General features: G+C 39.7%; 1 long non-coding RNA gene across 1 annotated transcript; it reads left to right on the forward strand.

The window, feature by feature from the left end:
* The first annotated feature begins 2,810 nt into the window (after positions 1-2,810).
* On the forward strand, positions 2,811-5,697 carry LOC139742021 (uncharacterized). The gene is made up of 3 exons (XR_011711657.1): positions 2,811-3,031; positions 4,639-4,727; positions 5,180-5,697. It is a non-coding gene; the product is annotated as an uncharacterized lncRNA (long non-coding RNA).
* Positions 5,698-15,676: the final 9,979 nt, after the last annotated feature.

Genomic DNA, 15,676 nt, shown 5'->3' on the forward strand with positions numbered 1-15,676 from the left:
AGAAGTCTTCTCATCCAGGGATGGCTGCACCGAAACTTTATGAATTCATGAGTTTTCCGCAGATTCTCCGTTTTTTGTAAAACTTCGCTGATGCATTCTCTAATCGATTAACATCTCGTTAATATTAACATTTGATATCGTTGACTTATTATCGTGATATGCCATGTCTTTTTTTTTTTTCTAACCGCGGCATTTACATCCACGTGACATCTGCCTGGGATTCCCCAACTACCGGCGTTGTTAGAGCCACAGGTGACCTAATATGTAATAATGAGTGTTGGCAAATCACCAAAGAATTATGTTGCTTAATGTGCAGCTCACGCGGAAATTGTATTTCCGTCTAGCAGTTGGTTAAATTTGTCTGAGTCGTGTGCATTTTAATCGTTCATGTCTCTTGCATGAAATAGAAACAATTAGTAATGCACTTGTCAATGTAATGACGCACCCCACTACCCCCGGAAATGGGTGCGTCATGGTCATTTTTTGACTGACCACACGGGGTTTTTGACGGACACCACAGTCACCTTTTTGACGGACATAACGCTGCAAGTGACGAACACCACAGTCACTTTTTTGACGGACAACACGTTGAAAGTGACGCACACCTCGGTCACTTTTGTGACGGACATCCTCGGTACATGTGACGCACCCCCGTAAATACTGAAACGATTTTTGCATACGTTTTATTCAAGCAATTTCATTTTCTTTTGGTTCGTACACATAATTTGTAAAAGTTTCGGCAAGTTTCCCTTACCATGTAAGCAGCGTATTGTCATTCACCGTACATCATGCTGCTGCTACGATAATAGTATTCCGTATAGTACTCAACTAGTAGTATGTATTCTGTGCATGCAATCCATACATGACAATCACATGTGTGCAGAATTTGCGCTGTGTGTGCGCGGCCATTGCTAGTGCGGTGGATGCATCTGCAGCGCAGGTAGGTACACACCACGCCACGGCATTCATATTCCCGCTCGAGTACTGCGTAACTACAGCCTACTAGTCGCTGTACGTAGAGATTCGCACATCTAACGTCGCGCGCGCGTCTGGCCAGCTGGTCGGGCTATCCCGCAAGCAGAAAATGGCATGCAGCAGGCAGTTCTTCTGCTGCCGTCTCGACAGGAAAGATTGAACTAAGTTGTTACATCGCTGAACAGTCCCTGGTTTGAGATTGAGTATGCATGATTTCATGGGTTTGTTGGAGGGAAAATGTAAGGAGAAAGGGTGGCTTTTAAATTCTTTGCTTGCCAGATTCTGGCAAGCATTTTTTCCTCTTATTCCAAAACGCTTCCCGACTTTGATTTTCACTTGCCGCGGGAAAGCGCTCACTGTAATTTCACTCGCGGTACGTGTATCCGGGACGCGTTTTTTTTTTTTAAGACGGCACAGATTGGGGCATGGCGCGTGTAAACGCGGGGCCGGTAGCGTGCAAAAATGCGTGCAGTTTTCCACAGCCAAGTAACGTACCACGACGCACCCCTCGGTTCAAAATAATGCGTGTTATTTTCCATAGCCAAGTGACGTACCATGACGCACCCCTCGGTCAAAATTTTGACCGACAATGATGGGATTTTGACGCACCCCTCGGTCAAAAATTTGACGGACAAAGCTGGTAAAATGACGAACACCTGGGTCACAAATTTGACGGACCAAACGAGGAAATGACGCACCCATGTCCGGGGGTAGTGGGGTGAGTCATTACATTGACAAGTGCATAACCACAGAAACATGGGTAACAAACTTCACATGGGCCTGCATTGACGAGTTATAAACTCGTCACCGCGTATGGGAATTTAGGCTCTGTGTGCCACCGTTATAAGCATGAGGTGAACCAACAAAAGCGTAAGACCGCAGGATACAGACTGCTCATTTGCCAGCATGGATCAAATATCTCTTTGGTTGACAAGTCGAGAGATTTTCGAACGCCGCTCGCGAGAGCGTTACTACTTCGAGAGACTGTACCTTACCCTGAAGACCGGGCGCTGGTTCCGTCTCAGCACAGGCAGCCGTCAACAATTCGCGGCCTTAGCTGTAGACTTTGTGGGTCAATATAACAACCCAATTTGTACGTATGGGGGACGCTTCGCAGTGTGTCGAGATCAAGGGCTGCTTTCAGCGGAAGGGTTTGTCGCCGCCACTTACCAGGAGCGGCCTGGGACATTTCGTCTGCACGCAGAGATTCGCGTCTTTGATTACTATTTCAGAAATCTTGATTCCTTCACTGGCTCATTTCTGGACGGCTTCGAACACACTTTGTTGATTTTCTCGTACTTTTCACCATGTTCCGAGTGCATAGCCTACGTCGAGCGTTACGTTGAAGACACCATTGAACGCTTCCCAAACGTTCGTCTGGTCTTCTGCTACATCGAAGAGTACGTCGAGTATCCAGAGAGGGACTCGGATGCTGGAAGAAGAGAGCTTAGTAATGCAAATCTTCGGAGGTTCCTGGCACTGGAAAGGGCCTGGCCTAACTTTGCCGTCATCCGTTTGCCTCAGATCGAGACGTATGCGTACAAACTTCTCATTCTGTAGGACCCCGAGGACACATTTTTCGCACATTCGACCGGGAGGTGCATCACCATAACTATTTTGTAATAAGTCACATCTACTGCCTCTTGCTTTGTAATTTGATACTGTGATAGTCATTATGATTCATTAGGCCTTTCAGTCACGTGACACTTTTTTTCAACCGCTCCGCTGCCCCACACTGAGTCTATGGGGCGTGAAGGTCACTCCTTAGGGTTTGCGTGTGCAGCGCTGCCGAGAAGAGTTTTGGGTCGACGGCACCGTCTTTTCAGAAACTCTCCGAAATTGCTCGGAATACCTCGCTAACTTCCGAGGGTCGTAGCATCAATGTGATTGGTCGATGAATTTCCGAAAGTATCCGAACAGACAGAGTAAACATTGACGATTCCGATGATATGTGACATGGATCACCTATCGTGAAGCTTCATGACGTCTGAGCTAAAAGAAAAGTTTGCTCGAAGATTTCATTATCCAGATGCGCCAAGATCCGTCCATTTCACACGTAAGTAGATAATATCATGTTTCAAAAAACTTTATGTGAAGTGTCATGGTGAAAAATGATTTCATTTTGATGCTAGAGTGATTTTTAGGCAGCACTGTCCGTTCAATTTCCAAGCGAGTTTTTACTGCAATCACGCAGCTGTTGACAGCTGAGAGCATGTCGAGCAGTGATTTGTTTACGTGAACGATCCATTACGGACAGTCAGGTATCGTAGTGTTGCGATGTTTGTGTGTGTGGTCTTTTTATAGCTTTGTAAAAGACGATGCTGGCCTGCTGATCATTTTTATTAATAGTGAAGAGTAATCTTAATGCCAATCGATTAAATATCCGGTCATCATTGTGGCAAAGTTTGCATTTTCAGTTACCTCATTCTGTTGATTTACCTGCATGGCGAATGGATCGTTCCGTTTGGTATGTGTTGTAAACAAGTACGGTAAACAACAAATGCGATGTGTGATAACCCTTGCTGTTGGTTGGTATGGTACGTACGAAGGAATCGACGATGTTTTAATCAAAATCCCTTGTGGCACGACCCCCCAAGAGTGACTTAATTTGTTTCCATATTTAGTTTATACTATCCTTCACGAAAATTTCGGGTTTGAATGTCAGATTTATGATCAGGTTTTTGTTACCGACCGTATGTTTTGATCAATGTAGTGGTTACGATCGTGCACACTGACTTGCCAATACTACAGTACACGTTATGTATGTGAGCTACTGTACTGTGTACACCTGACCTGCAGAGCAGAGCAGGCTTTGTTCCACTTCGTACTTCGATCGAAATTCGATCGGATTATTTTGACAGCAACTTTCAAAATCCCTAGTTGTTATGAAGTGTCTCTCTCAAATATCCCCTCTGGACGACCTAAAAACTATGAACATTTGACAGATTGAGTATACAAGTCAGATTGGAGGCCGGAGTAACACCGATGATTTTTTTTTAGCGTCTGGTCGGGCTAGAGTTACTTACAGACAGTAGCAACTTGAAAAGACTTCTTTGCAACTTGCAAGAATTTTTGGAAAATTTCTTCAGTTTCTACAATTCAAACTTCAGTACAATAGTTTACTTGTAACCTGGTATTCCAAGTATAGTTATATTTTGTGAAATTACAGGAGTAAAATTACTGTGAAGTATTTTACGTAATTACAGAATTCATTCTCTGATTCTTCGTACTGAACACCACTGAGCTGGGAGGAAGGGAAAATTACCGTAATTTTTTAAGTGTATGACAAATATCAGCACTTAGTGCTGCTCATGCTAATAAAGAGGGCACTAGGCCTAGCTATGTCACTAACGTCAACCTACGTAAATATAAAAAGCAGAAATTACACCATTTACATTTAATTTTCTGTGACTGATAAATTGATATTTAGTGTTTTGTTTCAACTCAAGTTTTGAGCAGCTAAACATTCATGAGTCTTGGCTCGATATTTAGACAGTGTGCTTGAAGAAGAACCAAGATTGATCAGACTAGTGATGATGATTATATGAGACACTAAGCGCTTGACTGTCAATTCATTAGTATTTCCTACAGAGTAGCCTGAAGCCTTCAATCTTCATATTCTTAGAGTAATTCATGTCAGTTTGATTACGACTTTATTTTCAGGTGACTGGGCGGGTATGTGTGCCTTCTTATTGTCATGGATGTTGAAGGTGACTGCAGTGGTGTAGCCAGCAAACAAAATCCAAGTTCAGGTTAGAAAAATTTAAGTTCATGCCTTATGTTATATTTATCCATCTTTAACCCCCAAAATTGTGACTCATTTATTTTATTTTATTTTTATTATTATTTTTAGATTTCTGGTTTTTCATGTGAACATGTACGTACATGCATGCACACACAATCTGAGGCCAGTGAGGGCGAGACAAATAAGCAAGGTCTTATCCTAAAATTGTGACACTTCAAACTTGAACTTTACAGACTGCAGTTCTATATATGTTGTTGTTGTTTTTTTGTTTAAGAAATTTGTTAAAATTTTGCCTCAAGATTTTCACAGGCTTTATAAATTCATAATCTGGATAATGTTTTGCAAAACAGATTGTTAATCTGTGATTACTGTACATGTAGCCAGGACTCTGAACTATTTTTTTAATCTAATAAAATCAATGTAAAATAATCAAATATTAATCATACTTCTTTATAACAGAACATGACTCTGTGTTTCCCTCTGGCCAAGCTGGAAGTGGATCCTCTCAACGACATGTAACAGGCCCAACAAACCTTTCTGCCGTCCAGCCAAGTCAGCTGCTAGAAGAATCCTCTGCAGGCTCATCGCTGCCCCACTCACATTCAGCTCCCTGATAGAGGCCGATCATTGGTGTTTGATGTCATATATAACATATAAGTCACACATGTTCTTCACACTTAATGTGTGCTTCCACATGTGTTATGTAAGTGGAACTGTTATAATGTTTGGATAGTGCTGATTATCCATGTGTTCCCAGTACTGCATCAGTATGCATTTTTCAAACCCAAAATTTAAAACCTGACTGAGACTTGATATAGGTTTTTGCTCTGTATTTCTTTGAAGGCAACTCCAGTAGAGTGAACATAAAGTGAATTTGAAATCACATGGCAGAATACATCTATACATTTCTCAACGATTTATTGAACTTGCGTTTTGTAGTGCTTTGTTTCTATACCTGCGAACTGCAAAAGATGTATGTGTGCCATAAATTGTGTGATTGTGTGTATAGTATTGATATTCATATTTGTCAAAAAATGAAAAATATGAATTTGATACTATTGCAGAGTTGTGGCAGAAAGTGATATGAAGATGAAAGGCAACTTCCACCCAGATATTGCGAACATTTATGGCCAGAAATATATGGACCAATATGAATATTAATATTCATATCTTCATCTGAATATCAGTATTCATATTTGTATGAATGATATTAATGTGGCCTTCTGACAGGATTCTGGCAAAACATGTCATTTAGCAAATCTGCATTTTTTTCCTGGTATTGTTAACCATAACCAATTAACATACATTATATTTTACTTTTTAATATTGATATTAATATTTTTAATGTAATGTTCATGAAAAAATTATTGTAGACTTGTGGGAAAATATTCTACAAAGCTATCCTGCAAATTTTGTTGAGTTATTGTGATTCATCACTCTGTTACAAATATTTATATGCATTTTTATGAATATTAATATTCATAATTTTCAAAATATGAATCATATTTCTTTAGAAACAGTGCAAAATTGTGACACAATCTATCATCATCATATCCTGCAAGTTTCATTGTCATACTTCAAACAGTAAAGGAATTATAGGCAATTTAGTTGTCTGTGTACATGCTCAGGCGGTGCCATTGTTAAAACAAAGTAAAACAAAAGATTGACCTTTGACCCCGGGTTGAAAAATGGGCATGTCTTGTGACATTAAAACGCCTATTGACCGATTCGGGTTCGTTGAGGGCAGCAGACATTTTACGGCACAGGGGGCAGCCATAGTGGGTGTATCGGTGTGTATCAGCCGACCCCCCCTGCTCTCCCCCACCCCCGGGCAAAATGTTTATCACGCACTTGTAACAAAGGTTCGCGCACTAGCAAGCATTCGCGCACTCAGTACGAGACGCCCATTGGCTAAAGCAGTTTTTCATTCTGCGCGCGTGCTAATGTAGGGAGAGGGGTGGGGGAGTGCGGAGGGGGGGTCTGCTGATACACCCAGTATGGCTGCGCCTATGCTAAAAATACACATAGCGCGTCACAGAATCGGTCAATATCTTTGCAACCGCTTGACCGATTTGAAAAATTCAAAAAGATTTGTGAATGGGAAGAGTAGGGCTTTCATTCTACACTAATTTTCCTGGCCTTATATCATTTTGAAAAATCACCTAAAATGCCTATTATGATGTCATATATAGGCCTAACACAGAGCTCGGAAACAAGGGGAGGCAGATTATGTATCAAACTGGCCAGAATCGTCTCATATGGTCTAGATCTACGTACATTATGTTTTACGCCCGGCTTCTGTCAAGTTTATGCTTAAATAATGTACGGGTTTACAGGTATGTTGTATTATGTGCCGAAATAACCGACACTATATAGAAGGAGACTTCGCATTGGGCTATGAGATTCCAGACAAGGTCATCCGTATAACAGATAACTCAGATAAATAGATGAATCCGGCTTCAAAAGCACTGTAACTTATGGCGGCCATAACTGGGGGGTTTCCAAAGAAGAACAAAGGCATTTTTAATGAGTTTTACAATGAGCCAGGTGCGTTGCTATGTCAGTGCATGAATTATCTTTTGTTATGCATACTTGAAGCCCCCAGATAGAAATTACCATAATAAACAGTACCCAAACCGAATTGGTCTATACAGCGCACAGCGGATTTACAGTGTTCTGCCTATACTGTATAATGGTATATGCATTTATCACTGTGAGAAGCCTGGTGTACACGCATTTTTTATTGCATTGAGATTATGCCACAAAGAATTAGCCTAATGTACTGCAGACTGTATAGATTGTTCATCTGTTTATGAATACCACATTGGTCAGTTTAAAAAAAAACGGGAAAAAAAGGCAATTTCCAGTCGAAGAGCCTTGTCGATGACTCCGGTTGCTGCACACGTCAACACCGTCCCTCTGTCTCAATTCAAAACCTTTATGCACACTAACTTGCCACTGTTTTACAGAGTATATAGGAACAAGACACCCTTCGCGATTTACTGATAACACAATATGACAATAGCAAGTGTATGTGTTGCATGTTTGTGTGATCATATATTATAAAAATAACTGCTAATATTTCAGTGATCTTTGGAATATTGATGATAAAAATATTATGATATACAATGTATAAACCACGGCCGACGGAGCGTTTTCAAAAGTGTGGGAGGGGGCACTTCCGGGTTTCATGAGGTAACAAGCAAAAAAAAATTAATGAAAAGGTCCTCAGCTCATATCTCCCCTTCTTCCACTTCAGGGTTTCTTCAGCTGACAATCAAAAATAAAGATATTTAAAAAAAAAACTCAGCTCTTTTAAGTGCCACTTCAATACTTCAGTACTTCCCTTCCGGGTTAAAAATATGGGGGGGGGGGGCCCAAAGTGATGACACCTTATGTATTTCTTTGTATGGTGCACAAAAAGTGTGGGGGGGGGGCGAGTCCCCCTGGCCATCCCCCCCCCCCCCCCCCTCCCCCGTTCCGCCGGCCATGTAAACATACTTGGCATGATGATCATGCATGCCTTTATGGATCTGTTAATATCTTGACAGTTATTTAGAGGGAGACGATAATGAATGGATCATAGGCCCCGGCTCTGCGGCTCCTGCTAAATAGAAGAATGTATAGAAGACAATATACCGTATATCGTTCAAGCACGTGAAAGTGTCGCGGAAGTCGAAGCGAGGTATAGGACCTATACGTGCCTTACAGGTCGACCAAACGGCTTAACTACGTCAGTTTCCAGCAAATAATTAGTTCAAGATCATAGTTAGATTTAAGTATACATGCCTATAAAATACAGCATACAAAGAAGTCTGTCTCGAAGATACAATGTATTTTTAGAATTGAATTATAGTATTGAAGAGGAAAGCTGTAGCTCACTGGAAACAAAGTGATGTGATCTGCACAATGGTTAATCAACTTCAGGAACGATGTCTTTTGAATGCTATTCATTTTACCCAAATTAATGGTGCTAAATATGATGCCTCGTGACTTATAAGAACTTGATATGCTGACATAAAGCTCAGGTTTTGTGGAATATATTGTGTCTATTAAAACAACGAGGATTGCCGCATTTCCAAGCATGTTGTATTTTACATATACTGGTGGCATATAATAGATCACATAGATATTTTCTCTTTGTTCCAGAGAAAAGAGACCAACACCGAACGTCAGTTTTTCAGCTTTCCCTGAAATACCTTTTCAAAATCATTAGCACGCTTATTTCCTCATGAACTTGCCACCAAAACACCACAGAAATTTTGCCACTGTATCCAGTTGCAAAATAATGAATCATGGCAAAAGTTAACATGCTTTATAGTTTGACTAGCCATATCATTAATCAAACGTGATCATAGAAATATACATCGCTTTAAATAATTCTATGGACGATTTGTAGGTTATACTCTTGTTTTAAACATAATTACGCTGTATAGAATGTGTACTCGTTCATATGTTTCTTTCATGTGAAAACAATGAAGACAATAAAAAAGTTCAAAACAGACAATGGCGAAAGTTTCCTTGAAAGAGAGGAAAGGATGAGGAAGTCTGGCGTGTGACACATTTCTGTCAACACACACACACACACACACACACACACACAGTGGCGTATCTAGGGAAAACGGCGCCCGGGGCAAGCGCGAAAATTGCGCCACTAATTTCTAAAGTGTTCAACCCCAACCCCATCCCGGTAGGGACTTAAAAAAGTCCACATGATATGCTTTTTCAAGCACTTAAGAGGGGTCTTTTTGAGGGTGATTTAAAAATTATATGTAATAAATTTTGGCGAGCGAGCGCAGCGAGCGAGCAGAAAATTTTTGTATTTCAGCTTACAAAAACATGGAATTCTTGTCATTTTTTGTTTATTAAATCTTACAATATTCTAATCAAGATATAGTGACGGCCTTGAAGATAACGATTTAAACCAACAAACTGAGGACTTGGAAAAAATACTCTAAATTAGTACGCGCGAGTGAGCTGAAATTTGAATATTTCTGCGTCATCATCACGTTTTGTTCTTATCTTTCTTTCTGTTTTTGATAAATTTTGGGGAGCGAGCGCAGCGAGCGAGCCGAAAATTTTTGCATTTCAGCTTACAAAACATGGAATTCTTGTTATTTTTTGGCTTATTAAATCTTACATTTCTATAGTGACGGCCTTATAGATAACGATTTATACCAACAAACTGAGGACTTGAAAAAATACTCTAAATTAGTACGCGCGAGTGGGCCGAAATTTGTATATTTCCGCGTCGTCATTACTTTTTGCTCTTATCTTGTTTGATTTGGGTTTGTTTTTTTTTTGCGCCCCCCCCCCCCCCATGTTCGAAACCATTGGCGCCCTCTTTTGATCCAATCGGCGATCGCTTCAGAACGAAAGAAATTGCAGCCGCTGCTCCGTGTAACATTTTGCCTTCTAACGATGGCCTGTGTGAACACAATATGCATTGTCATTTTGTCCACGTCATCATCACGTTTTTGTTCTTATCTTCTTTTTTATATACATAAATTTTGGCGAGCGAGCGCAGCGAGCGAGCCGAAAAATTTTGTATTTCAGCTTACAAAACATGGAATTCTTGTGTGACCACAATAAACATTGTCATTTTGTCCGCGTCATCATCATGTTTTGTTTTCATCTTGTTTGATTTGGTTTTCTGCCCCCCCCCCCCCCACCCCCCATTCTTTTTTTTTCTTCTTTTTTCTTTTTTCCCTTCTCCTTGTTTTTTTTTTTTTCGTTTTTTTTCGTTTTTGGCGCCCCCAAGGAGTGGCGCCCGGGGCACGTGCCCCCCCCCCCCCCTATATACGCCACTACACACACACACACACACACACACAAACGTTTTTGTTTCTGTCAATCTTTTCTTTTCTTTCTTTTTCATAAACAATGATATACGAATTAGTTGATTGCAAAATACAAATTTAATTGTGACAACATAATGACATTATACACATGACAACACACACACACATACACATAAGTATTGATTCTAGTCACAACACAAACTAAAGTGAGCAGCTGTCGTCATTCTCTCAAAAGTCTCTCAAGCCAGTTCACATTACCATTTGCTCATTTACACAAGGAGAAAAAGGTCGCTCGTACAATCGGGCATTTTGGGTTTTAGATTCACTGAGATAATCATCCGTGAGGTATCATTCATGTAATTCTTATAAACGGTGCTTGCTATAGCACATCCACATGACAGCAAATCCCTGGTTTGGGCAATATTGATAGAAAAGGTTAATTCATGCATTCAATACAAAACAATGAAATGAGTGCCTGCTGAACTTTACGGACCATTTTGGTCATCTGGTCTGTACGCAAGTTTGTTTGAATATTTACGTTGTGAATTCACAGTTATAAAGCAATTGTCTCATCTAATGATTTGTAATTCGGATGGATCCGTGTGTTGGTCCTGAGCTTTCGATCCTATAGCAGAATCTTCGTCAGAGGTAAAATGACAGACATATTTTATATGATAGGGAAAGCAATCACACATAACAAGCACAGTCTGGAAAGGGCTATAGAGATATCTACAGGAGAGAACAAAGAAAACAAAAGGGTGGGTTGAAAGTCAAAGGTATATAGGGAGTCAAACAGGTAAGAGAGAGTGCTAAAGCAAGGGGTGAACAGACAAAAGGCAGAGGTAGCCAGTGATGATCCCGAGGATCATAGGGGCAACCTGTGAAGGATAAAGATGAATAGGGAGGGAGCATCAAGCAACATAAAGGAACAACAAAAGGATAATCTACGATAGGAAAAGAGTGAAATAGCAACAATGTGCGTGAAGGGGAGGGCCGGAGGACGTACTGAACAAGCAGCGAGCCCTAACCTGGTGTATAAAATGCGGCAACAATGCAAAGTACAAGACTTTAACGCATATAGACCTATAGGCAATACATACCATTACATGTATTAGTGGATCGTATAGCAAGCGAAATCCAAACGGGAGGAATATATGCAAATACATATCAGGTGTACATTAGGAAATTATGTTAGTCAGTTCCCTCCTGGACGTTGAGGCCATGGGGTTTGATTGTGTGAAGTTGTCTCACTAATACTATTATGCACCATAGTATACAAGTACATGTATGTAGGGTTGTTCTTGTTGGAGTGTGCATCAGGAAAGTAAAAGCCCTGAATACATCAACGTTATAACCACTGCAGTGTCTTGCTGGAATATGGGGCATTCGTCATGTCTTTACGGTCGTTTACGCATGTTTTGTATGTTTATTTGTGTGCATGTGTGTGTGTGTGTGTGTGTGTGTGTGTGTGTGTGTGTGTGTGTGTGTGTGTTTGTGGGGGGGGGGGGGGGGTGGGGGAGCGAAGGGGATCTTCCGCCGAAGGGAGATTTATAGAATTGAAATTCAACGACCTGAAGGTCCCTTCGCATGGCATATACTTGGAAAATTTCAATAAAAAAAAACTAAGAAAAAATATGTGCGGAAAAGTCAACGGTTATACGGTTAAATCTGTCACGTCTTGTTGCACGCATTCGTCTCTCAAGTCTATTAAATGTCTATGAAGGTGCCCGGACCAAGGGGGGGGGGGGGGGGTATACCTCCCTCTTCTCCTCCTCAAGAAAGCTTTTCGAATGCTTCACAGCATCCCTCAGCCTATTCTTTTTTTATCATTATCAGGCATAAAGAATCGACTAAAAAAATAGGCATAAAGCCTGTACTCATTTATCCAATATTTTCCTTCCAGGTAAAAACAAAAGAGAAGTTTACGAAGTTAAAAACAATCAACCAAACAAAAGCTCTGTAAAATACAAGGTGAATAAATTACAATTCGTCTACAGCATCGATACTTATTCTCATTCACCATCCTTTGCTTACATTGTATTTCTTCTTTTTTTCAGTGTCTACGAACAAGTAATGATGAAAAGACAATTCAATTACTAGAACCTATACTTCCGGGGTAATACTAATAGGCCTACTTTAATAATAAATTGTACAAGGAAACGCATTGTCAACGCATTGCCCTTCAGTACACTCCACTGTAATCGCTAACCAATTGTAGAGAGCAGCAGCCCTACCTCAATATGCCATGCCTTCATGTTCAGTCAAAAAGGGACTCAGTGGTATAGTATTGGTGGAAATGAGGATTGAGCTTCTACATTTTTGCGAGATACTAGGAAACCATCTATGAAGTGATACAGAACATGTTATAGAGCTAAGAGGAATTCAGTGATTCAGTTCTTTTGTTTTTGTTTTATCATTTTTTTGTGAGAGAATGAGAAAACTCTCTCATGAAATAATGAAAGAGCATGTTATTCTACGAGGAATTCAACATTTCATGAAAATTGGTTTTGAAATGGCCGAGATATCCAAAAACAAAGTACAACAAAGTGCTCCTAATTAAGCTTTTGAAATCTCAGCCATTTCAAAACCAGTTTTCATGATGAAATGTTGAATTCCTCGTAGAATAACGTACATGCTCTTTCATTATTTCATGAGAGAGTTTTCTCATTATCTCACCAAAACAGCACGAGATGGCAATTCTAAACATTATTGTGAGTAGTTTGCTACACATAAATAAGGTATGCTGTTTTTCTTGGGGCTTTGTGATGTTTCTTGTTTTTAATTTTCTTGTTTTTTTCTCTTTTGCAACCAATGCATGACGAATAGACACGCGCACGCTAACACGTTACTATTTTTAGGAAATTACATCAACCCGGAAGTGTTTCCTCGTCCCCGTATCTGGCAGGGTCATGGTTGGACAGTGCTGGTAGTGGTCACAGAACTCTTACACATAGAAGAATCACACCCATTCACAACCCGCTGAGCTCGGTGTCGCCACCGCGCACCCCGGATGTGACGCCTCAGTGCACACGCCGCCATGTTGCTTAGCGGTACCTCCGCAGCTCCTCGCGAGTACGGTACGGTCAACTCACTGATCGGACAGTATGACAGCCGCTATAGCCCTTGATATTTACTTGAACTTGTAAACTGTCAAACTGGTACTTCTCAATCCAGCGTTGACCACAGATTCACGTACTCATTTATGTTATTTATTTCACACTCTTCCCTGAAAGTTGTCTGTATTGAAACAGGTGTTTTTTCCCCTTTCGGATAGATCTATTTGACTTCGGAGACGTGATCTGCTTTGGTATAAAATAATCTAAGACGCGCGCCTGTCCTTGTCTGTGTCCTGCCATTTTTCTGATACCCCTCTCAACCCTATGTCTTGTATTTTCCCCCCTCCAGTGATATTGTAAGAAGATGTGTGTTCGTGCTTTTGATTTTTCTCCCATTAAACAGGTCAAATTAAATTTCCAGTCAGTCCAGTTGTAAAAATCAATGATTTGTGGATATGATCATGTAATACATCTTCCCCATCTGACACTCGTTCAACATATTAGAAATTTGGAAGACAACACCACCTTAATTATCTATATTCCTGCTGTTATCATTATCATTAGTAGTGTGCAGTACAATGTAGTTACCACTATTGCACATATTGGTATAGGAAGCAATATGCCTATAGGCATGTATACACTGTATATCTGTATACATGAAATAAAACAGAAATCGAGTTCATGCTAATCACCGACAATTTATTTCACCACACCAATTTTTGAGCGATTTGCAACAACACTTGAGAAAGAGCGAATCGCTCAAATATTTGTGTGCTGTAAATAAATTGTTGGTGATCAACATGAAATTGGTTTCTGTTTTACTTTCGATATCATGATATTGCTGCACCAACATGTAGACTACCTGGTACTCAATCAATATTATATATATATATATATATATATATATATACATATACAATTATCTGTATAATATATATATGAGATTAAAACCTAAAATGGCATTAAAACGCTATATCCTGGCGAGGAAATTAAGCGCATGTTTATATATATATATATATATATATATAAAATTATCTATGTATATATATATATATATAATTTTCTATGTATATATATATATATATATATATATATGTATTCACACACTCACACACACACACATTACAAGCATGAACTCCTTTCAAGATTGTCTTCCCACAAAAAACAGAAAGTTAAGTTGGACAGAGTTAATTTTCCTGATTTTTTACAATTTATTTGACATTTATCAAGGTCAAAGTTGATTGCTGAGAATCAACCACAGTACAGTGATATACCATTTGCTTGAAGTACACGTACCATTATCAAACCTAATACGGCGGCTATAATCACAGGCAGTACATGCGTCAGGAACATATTATGCAAATGATAGGCAAGACCACCAGTGTCGCAAATTTGTGACAACTATTGTAATCACAAAATCAAATGCATATACATCTATAATGGACATGCAATAGGGCGACAACATAAAATTCATGAATAATGTACACTGTCTGGCAAGATTATCAAATGCATTCTTGGCATAACAATATCAACTAAAGGCAATACATGAACATCTGTATAATGCAAGATTTCACACGCACCCGTTTGCTTCAAACGAAATTCAAAGTGAAATCTAAAGAGTGTGAAAACATACTACACTGTATCTCAAAGTATGTACATGTAGGCAAAACAAGTGTCACAAATAAGACAACTACATGTATTGTATATCATGAAAGCAAATGCATGTACAATCACTTAGCATACAATATGGCAGCAAAATAAAACCATGAATAATGGACACTGGCAAGAATATTAAAAAAAATATCAAAGGCAATACTGTATACAGTAATCCAAGATTTCACTTGCACTTGTTCGCTTCAAGCACAATTCAAAATGAAATCCTTATGAGTGTGAAAACATACTATATGGTATAGTACGAAATGTTAACGTGGCAACAATATGTAGGCAAGACAAGTCTCGCAAATACATGTATGACAAATATTGCATATTGCGAAAGCAATGTCCCGGGGTTACTTTAATACAGAGTACACAGTCAGTCTAGACAATCTAGTATCTAAACGACTGTAGTGTTGTCACTGACACTGACACTGGCCCACCAC

Source organism: Diadema antillarum, unplaced genomic scaffold, assembly GCF_040938485.1.
Source record: "Diadema antillarum isolate AM-2024a unplaced genomic scaffold, OU_Dant_1.0 seq00000973_RagTag, whole genome shotgun sequence".
In the NCBI taxonomy this organism is placed as follows: domain Eukaryota; kingdom Metazoa; phylum Echinodermata; class Echinoidea; order Diadematoida; family Diadematidae; genus Diadema; species Diadema antillarum.